Raw genomic sequence first — 14,768 nt, forward strand, 5'->3', positions numbered from 1 at the left:
TATTGTCTATGTATCTAATACCAATGTAAGGGACTGGGGCATCTAAGGGGTAAGTAAGACAGAGGGAGGGGCCTCAATATGTCACCTGAAGTTACATTAGCCAGGGCCAGAATCAAGTGCTTAAACCTTTAATACCATAAGTGTTGTGGCTGGTTCTTTTTACATATTCTCACTGTCATTTTTCCCATTTTTAATATCAATGTAGCCAAATCATGGCTTGTTTTTGGAAGAACTAGTTGTATTCAATTCGGGATGCATACATTTTATTGATAGGCTTTTATTACTATTTGTTTGGGGAAATGCAAAAAACTATGTTTTAGCATTTTTCCTTGCTCAATGAGAAAAAGTCTCAGTGCTGTCCTGGGGTAAATTGCTTTGCAGGACTGGTCTTGACCACATCCCTAAACCTTACCCAGAATATGACTACACCCCTAAACCTTACCCAGAATATGACCACACCCCTAAACCTTACCCAGAATATGACTACACCCCTAACCCTTACCCAGAATATGACTACACCTCTAAACCTTACCCAGAATATGACCACACCCCTAAACCTTACCCAGAATATGACTACACCCCTAACCCTTACCCAGAATATGACCACACCCAAAATGTGACCACACCCAGAATGTGACAACACCCCTAAAAAATGTCACAGTGAAATGTAATCAGTTCTCAATCTTATCTTATGTCTTCCAGGCTCCACAATGGATTCCTGACCAGGACCGGCCGAGTCCCCAGAATGAATTTCCCCCCTGATGATTTTGCTTCCTTTTCTTTCATGATTTCTATTCCTTGTATGTTTTTACATTCATTAAAGTAAATAAATCAACAAATTGTGTCCTGTGTTCACTTAGATAAAAGGTGCAGGATACACATATAGCTCTGGTAAAGACCAAGCGTCAACTGGTTTTCACAAATATAGGTCCCCAGGAGAGGAAGCTTGGACTAGGGACTTTCTCAGTAATTATTGGTAAGGAGATGACATGTGACCAAATTACCATGTGACCTTTTTGCTCAGCCAACCAGTGGCTAAAGTGGGACGCCACTATGGTATAGTGGTATTATTTGTTAACTGTATATTTTATATAGTGATGTTGCGAACATAAAATTTTCCGCAAATGTTCGCGAACCAGGCGAACCGCCATTGACTTCAATGGGCAGGCGAATTTTAAAACCCACAGGGACTCTTTCTGGCCACAATAGTGATTTAAAAGTTGTTTCAAGGGGACTAACACCTGGACTGTGACGTGCCGGAGGGGGATCCATGGTAAAACTCCCATGGAAAATTACATAGTGGATGCAGAGTCTGGTTTTAATCCATAAAGGGCATAAATCACCTATTATTCCTAACGTGCTTTAGCGCCCTTTAGGCAGCACATAGAGCCCCCCTTTAGGCATCACATAGTTAGATCCCCCCTTTAGGCAGCACATAGATTCCCCCATGTTAGGCAGCACATAGTTAGAGCCCCCCTTTAGGCAGCACATAGAGCCCCCCTTTAGGCAGCACATAGATTCCCCCATATTAGGCAGCACATAGTTAGAGCCTCCCTTTAGGTAACACATAGAGCTCCCTTTAGGCAGCACATATTTAGATCGCCCCCTTTAGTCAGCACATAGATTCCCCCATATTAGGCAGCACATAGTTAGAGCCCCCCTTTAGGCAGCCCTGGTTTTATTTCACAGCCAAAAAAGGTATTTTTTTTCTATTTGAACAACTGTCACACCAAATGTGATTTGCACTAGTGTGACAATGAGCAAAAAAGGTTGCCAGCAGAGTTCCCCTTTTAAGCAGAGGTCCCCAACCAGGGTGCCTCCAGCAGTTGCAAGACACACAGACTGAACTTATAGCCCTTTTAATACCGTAGTTAGTTGCTTGAAGGAACTTAAGTTTTACACTGGAGTACCCCTTTTAACCAGCGGTCCCCTCCCAACCAGGGTGCCTCCAGCTGTTGCAAGACACATGGACTGAACTTATAGCCCTTTTAATACTGTAGTTAGTTGCTTGAAGGAACTTAAGTTTTACACTGGAGTACCCCTTTTAACCAGCGGTTCCCTCCCAACCAGGGTGCCTCCAGCTGTTACAAGACACACGGACTGATATCTTTCAGCCCTAAAAAGGGCTTTTTTGGGTGCTGTCCTTAAAGCAGATGTTAGACTAGTGCTTTAGGAGTAAAGTGGAACCTGAATACACCACCTAGCAGCAACCTAGCTATCGCTTTCCCTATTACAGCAAGAGCAGTTTCTCTGTCCCTCCACTTTCCAAGCCTGCAGCATGCCGAATGAAGGTAAAATGGCGTCCGTGCAGGAGGTAGGAGGGTCTGCTGATTGGCTGTAATGTGTCTGCTGACTCTGACTCACAGGGTCAAAGTTTACCGCAATGTTAAAGTATAGGGGATGAGTAGAACTTCACATATGTTCGCCCGGCGATGCGAACGCTAACATGCTAAGTTCGCCGGCGAACAATTCGTGACATCTCTAATTATATATTATGTAGAGGTTACTTTTGGTGGGTAGGTAAAATGTTACTTATTATACCCTAGCAATGATGGGTGAAGACGGTTAAAAATATTATGGCGCTCTAGTTACACCCCTGACGGTATAACATATATGTAACCACCGCTGCATTCAAACTCTTCTTAGCCACCATCTTTCGAAGATGGGGATAGGGTTCCATGTTCTGGTGATTGTTGAGGGTTCTGATGGTCAGACTTCCTCCTATCTAGTATTTTCCATTTATTTGTTGGATATGTGAAAAAATTTTAAGAATAGGGTCACATGTGCCATATTTTGCTCCATCTTTTCAGGTAGGAAAATACGCAGCAAAGTACGGTATGTGTGACCCTACCCTCAGATTATGGTCCCTTTTAAAACCCCTAATGGCCACCCCAGGGGTAATCATTCAGCTTTCTCTTTCTACTGAAAGGCAAGTTGGCCTGGTTAATTATGACACCGAGACACCAGAACATCATAGATGTCACCCAGTGTTTCCAGTAACCTATATAAGATTGACGTTTACGCACTTTTTTAATTCTATTTTACTCCACTGGAAAAAAAATTTTTTTAAATCAACTGGTGCCAGAAGGTTAAACAGATTTGTAAATCACTTCTATTAGGAAATCTTAATCCTTTCAGTATTTATCAGCTACTGTATGCTCCACAGGAAGTTCTTTTCTTTTTGAATTTCCTTTCTGTCTGACCACAGTGCTCTTTGCTGACACCTCTGTCCATGTCAGGAACTGTGAAGAGCAGGATAGGTTCAAAAGGGGTCTGGATGCATTTTTGAAGAATAATATCATCGCTGGTTATGGATACTAGATTTATAGGGACAGAACGTTGATCCAGGGATTTATTCTGATGCCATATTTGGAGTCGGGAAGGAATTTTTACCTCTAGTCTGAGGGTTTTTTGCCTTCCTCTGGATCAACTCAGTAGGGACTCATTAGGGTTATAGGTTGAATTTGATGGACTCTGGTCTTTTTTCAACCTTATGAACTATGTTACTATGTCAGCAGAGAGCACTGTGGTCAGACAGAAAGGAAATTCAAAAAGAAAAGTACTTCCTCTGTACTATACAACAGCTGACAAGTACTGGAAGGATTATGATTTTTAAATAGAAGTAATATACAAGTCTGTATAACTTTTTGGCACCAGTTGATTTAAAGAGTACCTATCATGATCTAAACTCTACCTAATCCACCTCCCCCCCCCCCCCCCCCATCTATCCCTGTCTCTCACTGACACTACTAGCGGGAGGGAGGAAGGGGGCGTGGCCTTGATTCCAGCATGGCCAGCAGCTCTGAGTCTTTTCCTCTCTGTTTACAACTGCATGTGCAGAGAGAAGAAAGATCGGAGCTCAGATAGTAAAATGAATGAGGGCATGCAGTAAGGCAGTCAGGAGTGTGTCCTGTTGTTCTATGAGCACAGTGCTGTCTCCTGCCTGTCTGACTGACAGGCAGGGAGCAGCGCTGAGCTTGTCTGTGTCCTGGCTGCAGTCTGAGATTTTGAACTTCAGCATGAGTCTGAAATCTATTTAAAAAAAAAAAGGCTTGTAGCCAGGGCTGGTAGGGAGACCCCTAGTGGTAATTTTTTCAAAGTGGAAAATTAAATAGAAAGAAGCATATTTTTTAATAACATGCATTTGGAACGTAATTCTGCATACATTAATCTATAATATATCAAAAGTTTTTTTGATGAAAGGTACCCTTTAAAAAATGTTTTTTTTTCCAGCGGAGTACCCCTTTAAAAACAAATGATATCACTTTTCTTCATAGTCACAGCCCTTTGTGAAGCAAGTCACATGACACGTCAAGACACAATTACTACTTCTCCCACCTTCATGGTTTCCAGCAAAAACATAATTTTTAGGAATTTATGTTCATGGATGAATATTTTCAAGAGCAATGCTCCTTTCTTTGGGGAGGAAACAATTGTGAAAGTATGAAATACTTTATGTATTAAATTCACATTTAGTACAGTACAAAAATATATGCAAACATTTGATTCCTTGCGTGTATAATAATCCATATACAGTATATACTGTACAAGCACAACTGATGCTCCACATCAGTCATCGACCATGACATTTTGTAAAAAACCCAGTTTTATTGTGATTTTAATGTGATTTGAATTTAATTTAAGGGGGAGGGGATTTTTAACCGTTTCTTTTTTTCCTAGGGTTAAGATTTTTTTTTTAAATGGCTGAAGGGGGGATGATTTGAATTTAAAAAGAGGCAATTTTTGTTATTATTATTTTTTTTTCTTGTTTTTTTTTTCCATTTTTTTTGTCCCCTCAGAGGACTTCACTAAGCAATTGTTCAATCCCCTCTATAGTGCAATGCAATTCTGTGTTATTGCAGAGTACCTTTGTTCTGCCAATCTTCTGTTATAACCTGCAGGGTTATATGGATCTGAACATGGCAGCCATCAGGGCCTTCAGAATGCCCCTGTCTGCCATCACAACTGATCAGCACACTATGATTTCATTGCTTGGGGGCTGACTGGGGCCCAGACAATAAAAGCACTTGTCATCTGACCCCTTAGATGCCACGGTTGCCTTTGATCATAGCATCTAGGGTGTTAAAGGACCAGCATGTCCAATGATGGGTGTCTGTTTGCTGTAGGTAGTAGCTAGCACCCACCTTGCTCCAAGCAGTCCCAACATTTGATGTACATGTCAAAAAAGAAGGGGTTAATATTTATTCACAATATTTGATATTAAATGTTTTTTGTTTTCTTTTTATAAAAAACATTTCATGACATACAGATACTGTATTGAATCCATAGCTGAAATCCGAGAAGATTTTCCAATTTTTGACACACGATACATCAGACACCATCCTACCAGCTGACACCAGATGAACAGTCAACATTTGGAAACTACTGTGGTTCAGAATGGTCTTCCGGGACAGTTTTACTTGAATGTGGAGGAATTTACTTGAATGTGGAAGAGATGCAATACCAGCCTATGGACAGTTGTGACACTGGTGACTCTTAGTTCTTATCCCGGTTGAGCCCCCAAAAAACAGGTGGAGGCATCTGGCACATATTTCCCATTTATATTTGGAATTATGGTGGACACTCTCTGTTTTCCATCTTTAAATCATGGAGACACCAAAGAGGTGGGATGAAGGGGATGACATGTGAAGGCCTTCATGACCAGTAAACATGTATCAACCTCATAGAAATCAGTTACGTCATTTAGGGTTGCCAGTTTCGGCTATCCAAACAGTATGGTTCTTATAAAACATTTCCAAAGAATAAACACATTCTTACTTTGATTCCCCATAAGTTGTCTCCATTATGCAGTCTCTGGCTCATTCAGGTTCTGTTCTCCGGGAGCTTCTGTTGAGAAAGGAACAAACCATTAGGCAAGTGACAGGTCACTATATTATTTCTTAGAGCCGTGGTCTCCAAACTGTGGACCACTAGCCGTTGCAAAACTACAATTCCCACCATGCCAGGACAGCCAACGAATGTCTGGGCATGGTGGAAATTGTAGTTTTGCAACGGCTAGTGGTCCACAGTTTGGAGACCACTGTACTAGAGTCATAAAAGTGGTTATACAAAGATCTTGAGTAGTGTTCTCTAGTGTACTCTAATGACATCTGGTGGTCACATTGTATAATGACAGATCAAATAACTAAAGAGTGTCATATTATATCTAGTGTACTCTAATGACATCTGGTGGTCACATTGTATAATGACAGATCGAATAACTAAAGAGTGTCATATTATATCTAGTGTACTCTAATGACATCTGGTGGTCACATTGTATAATGACAGATCGAATAACTAAAGAGTGTCAAATTATATCTAGTGTACTCTAATGACATCAGGTGGCCACTGTGTATAATAGCAGATGAAATATCTAAAGAGTGTCATATTATATCTAGTGTACTCTAATGACATCTGGTGGTCACATTGTATAATGACAGTTCGAATAACTAAAGAGTGTCATATTATATCTAGTGTACTCTAATGACATCTGGTGGTGACATTGTATAATGACAGATCGAATAACTAAAGAGCGTCATTTTATATCTAGTGTACTCTATCGACATCTGGTGGTCACATTGTATAATGACAGATCGACTAACTAAAGAGTGTCATATTATATCTAGTGTACTCTATCGACATCTGGTGGTGACATTGTATAATGACAGATCGAATAACTAAAGAGTGTCATTTTATATCTAGTGTACTCTATCGACATCTGGTGGTCACATTGTATAATGACAGTTCGAATAACTAAAGAGTGTCATATTATATCTAGTGTACTCTAATGACATCTGGTGGTGACATTGTATAATGACAGATCGAATAACTAAAGAGCGTCATTTTATATCTAGTGTACTCTATCGACATCTGGTGGTCACATTGTATAATGACAGATCGAATAACTAAAGAGTGTCATATTATATCTAGTGTACTCTAATGACATCTGGTGGTCACATTGTATAATGACAGATCGAATAACTAAAGAGTGTCATATTATATCTAGTGTACTCTAATGACATCTGTTGGTCACATTGTATAATGACAGATCGAATAACTAAAGAGTGTCATATTATATCTAGTGTACTCTAATGACATCTGTTGGTCACATTGTATAATGACAGATCGAATAACTAAAGAGTGTCATATTATATCTAGTGTACTCTAATGACATCTGTTGGTCACATTGTATAATGACAGATCGAATAACTAAAGAGTGTCATATTATATCTAGTGTACTCTAATGACATCTGGTGGTCACATTGTATAATGACAGATCGAATAACTAAAGAGTGTCATATTATATTTAGTGTACTCTAATGACATCTGGTGGTGACATTGTATAATGACAGATCGAATAACTAAAGAGTGTCATATTATATCTAGTGTACTCTATCGACATCTGGTGGTCACATTGTATAATGACAGATCGAATAACTAAAGAGTGTCATATTATATCTAGTGTACTCTATCGACATCTGGTGGTCACATTGTATAATGACAGATCGAATAACTAAAGAGTGTCATATTATATCTAGTGTACTCTAATGACATCTGGTGGTCACATTGTATAATGACAGATCGAATAACTAAAGAGTGTCATATTATATCTAGTGTACTCTAATGACATCTGGTGGTCACATTGTATAATGACAGTTCGAATAACTAAAGAGTGTCATATTATATCTAGTGTACTCTAATGACATCTGGTGGTGACATTGTATAATGACAGATCGAATAACTAAAGAGCGTCATTTTATATCTAGTGTACTCTATCGACATCTGGTGGTCACATTGTATAATGACAGATCGACTAACTAAAGAGTGTCATATTATATCTAGTGTACTCTATCGACATCTGGTGGTGACATTGTATAATGACAGATCGAATAACTAAAGAGTGTCATTTTATATCTAGTGTACTCTATCGACATCTGGTGGTCACATTGTATAATGACAGTTCGAATAACTAAAGAGTGTCATATTATATCTAGTGTACTCTAATGACATCTGGTGGTGACATTGTATAATGACAGATCGAATAACTAAAGAGCGTCATTTTATATCTAGTGTACTCTATCGACATCTGGTGGTCACATTGTATAATGACAGATCGAATAACTAAAGAGTGTCATATTATATCTAGTGTACTCTAATGACATCTGGTGGTCACATTGTATAATGACAGATCGAATAACTAAAGAGTGTCATATTATATCTAGTGTACTCTAATGACATCTGTTGGTCACATTGTATAATGACAGATCGAATAACTAAAGAGTGTCATATTATATCTAGTGTACTCTAATGACATCTGTTGGTCACATTGTATAATGACAGATCGAATAACTAAAGAGTGTCATATTATATCTAGTGTACTCTAATGACATCTGTTGGTCACATTGTATAATGACAGATCGAATAACTAAAGAGTGTCATATTATATCTAGTGTACTCTAATGACATCTGGTGGTCACATTGTATAATGACAGATCGAATAACTAAAGAGTGTCATATTATATTTAGTGTACTCTAATGACATCTGGTGGTGACATTGTATAATGACAGATCGAATAACTAAAGAGTGTCATATTATATCTAGTGTACTCTATCGACATCTGGTGGTCACATTGTATAATGACAGATCGAATAACTAAAGAGTGTCATATTATATCTAGTGTACTCTATCGACATCTGGTGGTCACATTGTATAATGACAGATCGAATAACTAAAGAGTGTCATATTATATCTAGTGTACTCTAATGACATCTGGTGGTCACATTGTATAATGACAGATCGAATAACTAAAGAGTGTCATATTTTATTTAGTGTACTCTAATGACATCTGGTGGTCACATTGTATAATGACAGATCGAATAACTAAAGAGTGTCATATTATATCTAGTGTACTCTATCGACATCTGTTGGTCACATTTTATAATGACAGATCGAATAACTAAAGAGTGTCATATTATATCTAGTGTACTCTATCGACATCTGGTGGTCACATTGTATAATGACAGATCGAATAACTAAAGAGTGTCATATTATATTTAGTGTACTCTATCGACATCTGGTGGTCACATTGTATAATGACAGATCGACTAACTAAAGAGTGTCATTTTATATCTAGTGTACTCTATCGACATCTGGTGGTCACATTGTATAATGACAGATCGAATAACTAAAGAGTGTCATATTTTATTTAGTGTACTCTAATGACATCTGGTGGTCACATTGTATAATGACAGATCGAATAACTAAAGAGTGTCATATTATATCTAGTGTACTCTATCGACATCTGTTGGTCACATTTTATAATGACAGATCGAATAACTAAAGAGTGTCATATTATATCTAGTGTACTCTATCGACATCTGGTGGTCACATTGTATAATGACAGATCGAATAACTAAAGAGTGTCATATTATATTTAGTGTACTCTAATGACATCTGGTGGTCACATTGTATAATGACAGATCGAATAACTAAAGAGTGTCATATTATATCTAGTGTACTCTATCGACATCTGGTGGTCACATTGTATAATGACAGATCGAATAACTAAAGAGTGTCATATTATATTTAGTGTACTCTATCGACATCTGTTGGTCACATTTTATAATGACAGATCGAATAACTAAAGAGTGTCATATTATATCTAGTGTACTCTATCGACATCTGGTGGTCACATTGTATAATGACAGATCGAATAACTAAAGAGTGTCATATTATATTTAGTGTACTCTAATGACATCTGGTGGTCACATTGTATAATGACAGATCGAATAACTAAAGAGTGTCATATTATATTTAGTGTACCCTGTCAACATCTGGTGGTCAAAATGTAAAATTGGGAGATCAAATAACTATTGAATATTATATGATAACAATACATGGTTAAGAAGAAGGCTCTAGCCAGGTGTGTGTGTGGCGAGGGGGGTCTTTGCTCAGCCACCAGCAGGGCTGCCATCAGAAATTTCGGGGCCCCTTACACAGCTCAAGGCCAGGACCCCAAAATTTCTGATGGCAGCCCTGAACATCACTTCATGGGTGACCGGATCAGCCACATACCCAGTACATATGGCAAGAGAGACAAGAGGAAGCAATTTAATAGTCTCCTGCGGTGTTTTCCAACCAGGGTGCCTCCAGCTGTTGCAAAACTACAACTCCCAGCATGCCCGGACAGCCTTTGGCTGTCCGGGCATGCTGGAAGTTGTAGTTTTGCAACAGCTGGAGGTACCCTGGTTAGGAAACACTGGTGTAGTGAGAACAACAGCTACTAATCTGCAAAAAAATTATATATGGCTGGAGGCAGTACGTCTCTGTGCTCCGACCACTGCTCCACTGGTCTGGGGCCTATGGGTCAGAGCAGTAGCACACGAGGAGCAGTGGTCAGAGCATTGAAGGCACGAGGAGCAGTGGTCAGAGCATTGAAGGCAGCCTGCTGCGGTTACCTTCCCAGCCAGCCAGTTAGTCACGCGTCTTCCTGGCTGCTCCTCTGCTTCGGCTCTTCTTAAAAAAAATGTCAGGCCCGGCTGGGCCCCTCTGGAGGTCCGGGCCCCTTACTGGGAGTACTGGCTGTACCCCCCCTGATGGCGGCCCTGGCCACAGTCCCTATCCTGTGTAGGGAGGAGGGGTCTAGTGGATGTAGTGAAACTCAATGTAGTGAAAAAATCTAGTAACTTAGGAGTGGCCAATCCAATCCAAAGGATTCCTACGACAATCATTTTATTTAAGATTACCAGGTTAGCTAGTCAACAAGTATAATAGTGTATACAAGGGCCTTGTTGTATTTCAGGACCTGAGGGGCTTCTGGCCGGGCCGTGACATCTAAAGTAGCTGGAGTGGCTACAATTATCTGTCTATAACCTGTAGTTGGGAATTGTAGAGAAGTTGATCAGCTACAAATCTTCTGCCAGGAGCCGACTGGAGAAGCCGTCTGCACCACTTGGAGAAGAGTAACTATGTGACCATAACCCTTACCTTATAACTGAGCAAAGAGAATTGTAAGGTAACCCATAAAATTATCAAAATATAATGAGATTTACCTGATGTATTTGGCATGCAGGACGTCTTCTCTGTATTTACACCATCTATCCGGTATGAGACAGAAGAGCATATATCACCCCCGATCTCCTCTGTCAGTCTCAGAGAGGACCTTATCTTATACCCAGTATCTAGTTGTTCAGGCTCCATTGTTCTGGTCACCTGGTGGAGCGTTCTATGATTATTCATCCGGACTATTGGGGCAAATCGTTCACTCTCTGCCTCACATTGAAGTTCTTTTGTTTCCAGGTTTATCGAAATCTCTGGTTCACATAAACCTGGGAAGAACAGAGAAATAAATATACAAGATTTTAGGTAACTTGTATTGGGGAAATGCCGATATGTTATAAGGTCCAAGTGAGAATTTTGAGGGCAGGTCTACAGGTGATCATTTCTGAATGATTGCATGGACAGGGGGAAAAAAACACGTTAAGTAATTTATAATGGTAATAGTGGACACAAGTCTTTTATAATGTAGAATGTCTAAGATGAATAATGTGATTTTTTTTAGAATCTCAGACAAAAAGGAAGCTATGAAGTCCTGGACCACATCATATGTCCCACCATGCTGTAAGATTGGAGGGACACTCCATGGGTTCACTGAGGAGCTTGTGTGCTGGGATTTTAGGAAGAGAAACTGGGATCGAAGAGCAGTAAGGAAATAAAGGGGACTACTGTAGTCTGGTGTCTGAATTTTTTTTTTTTTGTATGATTTTTGGGTCTGATCAATTTAGTGGTTTGTGGTCTGAATTAATTTTGTGATCTGATAATGGGCCCAAATAATAGGTCTGGGATCTGACCTGGGGACTGATACATTTAGACACATGGTCTGGAGGCTGGTTTATGTAGATCTGGTCTGGAATCAGAATTATTTGGGCTCTTACTTGGGTCTTAACAATTTATTTATTTTAGATCTTGGGGGGGGGGGGGTCTAAATTGTTGTAGGAGTCTGATCTGGGGCCTGAAATAACTGAGGTGTTTTATCTGAGGTCTGAATTTATCAAAAGTCTGGACAAGAGTTTAATGCCTTCTGTATCCCCTCTTCTCTCTTTTTCTTTTAATGTGTGTGGTACCATTGTCCCCGCAGGATTTTATCATTTGTCAGTCATACAGGATGTTGTACTTTCATTAAAAAAAAAATTGTTTTTCAACTGCAACTTGGCTAACAAGTGTGTCTTCATCCTGAATGCTTGTGGCCCTAAACTTTCTACTGTAGTTAAGTTCCTGTCTAAAAGGGCATATGGCTCATGCAGATGGTCCACAGTACATTAGGTCTTTTGTTGTTTTTAAACATAATAGTAGAAGAATATTCAAATTTTTTTTTTTTTTTTTTTACCAGAAACCTTGATGGCGAGGTGCTCCTCATAATATCCTCTTCATTCTTTTGCTACCAGAGCTAGAGAATATTTCCATGTATGAGAAAACATGAATCTGGGGATGGTCAGCTTCACCCTGTCTTCTGTCCTTTATATGGCAATTTCTTTATCCTCAATGACCAACATCTCCTTCTTAAGAAAAGCACCATGGAGCAAAGCTTTATTCTGATGTTTTAAGCGGACTTCCTCAAGCTGGTGGGTCGGGGTACATGTGACAGTCACGGTCTTCCCACATCGACAAGTCTCCTCACTGCATTTGGGGTCAAATACTAAAAAAAAAAAGAGAGAGGAGGAGATACATTAATATCCTAACTGTTAGGTGACCACAACATGGAGACGTCTGATGTTACTTTTGGCTGATAACTCTACAATAGGATCCCGTATGGGTGATCTCCAATTGGCAAACGACTACCTAATATTCTCATTTCTACTAACTCCCAGACCAAGAATCCAACATGGCAGATCTTATATTGCCAATATATCTACTGGATGACATATTTAGTACCCATGATTATATCTTCTCATTTCTACCAACTCCCAGACCAAAAATCCAACATGGCAGATTTTTGGTTGCCAATGGGTCTACTGGATGACATATCTACTACACCTGATTATATCTTATCAATTCTACTTATACCCTGACCAAAATTTCAATATGGCAGATCTTATGTTGCCAATGGGTCTACTGGATGACCTATTAATCCTGATGATACATTTGGGCCACAATATTACCAACCCTAGTTAGAAGTTCCTTATGTCACCACATGACCTAGAACAAGCAGAATATGTAAAGTGATATTTACCCCATGTATTGGAAATGCAGGACTTCTTCTCTATATGTACGACATTATCTACTGGGTATAAGACAGAACAGCATATATTTTCATCCTTAATCTCCTCCATTGATGTTAGAGAGGACCTTAACCTATCACCAACATTGAGTAGTTCAGCTTCCATCCTGGTGTTCTCAGGAGCTTCCCATGGCTATCCATCCAGAGTATTGAAATGTTTCTATCACTCTCTGCTTCGCATACAAGTTCTTCTGTTTCACGGTTTACAGAGATCTCTGGTTCACATATATCTGGGTAGAGGAAATAGTCAGCATTTTAGAGCCAACATGCATTGGGTAGAGCTAATATGGCAAAAGTCCCATTTCACATGTGGGCTTTGGGAAGATGTGTGAGGCTCGGTCTACAGGTGATGGTTTTTGGATTATTCCATGGATAAAATAAAAAAAATCTACCTGTAAAATGCATCAATAATGGAATATTAGTTGGTATATTGGTCATATCTACCACTAAGGGTAGGAGAGGAAAGGAGTAGTCAATAGAAAGCTCACAATACTATGAAGGTATACTTTAATGTCCAGATCCCTTCTCATAGGAACCTCTACTGGCTTCTAAAGAAGACTTTAAAGAAGCTAACCAGCCAAAAATGAGATGTTACAATGATTACATAGCTTAGGATACACCCTGAGGGTACGGTCATACGAAAGTAACTCGCAGCAGGTAACCCGATGCGAGTTACAATCGTGTGAACATACCTCAAGATAATAACATTACATTTTTGGGGTTGGTTGGTCTTCAATCTTCATATTTGGACATCATCAAGGTGCAGAACACTTTATAGATCACAAATTAAGCCAAAATATATTTCACTTTTTTTATTGCCAATAAAAGTCTAAATGTATACCACAATTCTGGGTCCATATTTGTGAAATGTAGTGAGTGAACAGAAATTATAGGGGCTGTATATAGCAAAAAAGTGGCTCTAAAAACCCAAATCAATGTTTAGCATGGGGTGGACAAGTGTATGGACAAATAAGGGTAAGAGTTCACATGTGCTCCAACATGTTCTGGGTCCATTAGGCTCTTTTTTTTTTTTTTTTTTTTGCACCGAACTGACCCAGAATGGGTCGGAGCAAAACTGACACCACCGGGTTCTGGCAAATCCTATTAACTTGAGTGGGGACTGACTGACAGAGCTCCCTTTACCTGAGCACGATGACAGTGTGACCGAGCCCTAATTAAAAGTACCACAACTAATTACGGCATAGGTTTTTGCTGTTTTACCTTGATTTCAGTTAAACACAGAAAAAATGCATGTGGTAATTTAGTTGCAGTACTGATAACTAGCCGCAATGTGTGAACACAGCCAAACACCTTAAGAAATGCTGCTGGCTATTTGCTGCTACTGCCGGGGATAGGGGTCATTCCTAGCGGTTTAGTTTCTTACATGCCACGGTGAGTAGTGACCAGAGCATGTTAGGGATCTAACAGATGGAGGGAGCTTTCTCTGCTACCCATCACCAATTGCAGTCTCTGTTTGCTGATGGTTGCCAT

At 39.5% G+C, this 14,768-nt stretch overlaps 1 protein-coding gene across 5 annotated transcripts in view; it reads right to left on the reverse strand.

Annotated features, from left to right (window-relative positions):
* LOC130297721 (urotensin-2 receptor-like) overlaps positions 1-14,768 on the reverse strand; it is a 645,128-nt gene that overhangs the window by 260,062 nt on the left and 370,298 nt on the right. For all 5 annotated transcript variants that reach the window (XM_056550501.1, XM_056550499.1, XM_056550500.1 and 2 more), the window contains 4 exons: positions 13,230-13,507; positions 12,387-12,695; positions 11,053-11,328; positions 5,779-5,847 (listed from right to left, as the gene is read on the reverse strand). The gene's annotated coding sequence lies outside the window, so the exon portion shown is untranslated. The remainder of the gene's footprint in view (positions 1-5,778; positions 5,848-11,052; positions 11,329-12,386; positions 12,696-13,229; positions 13,508-14,768) is intronic.

The sequence above is a fragment of the Hyla sarda genome, chromosome 13 (assembly GCF_029499605.1).
Source record: "Hyla sarda isolate aHylSar1 chromosome 13, aHylSar1.hap1, whole genome shotgun sequence".
NCBI lineage: Eukaryota > Metazoa > Chordata > Amphibia > Anura > Hylidae > Hyla > Hyla sarda.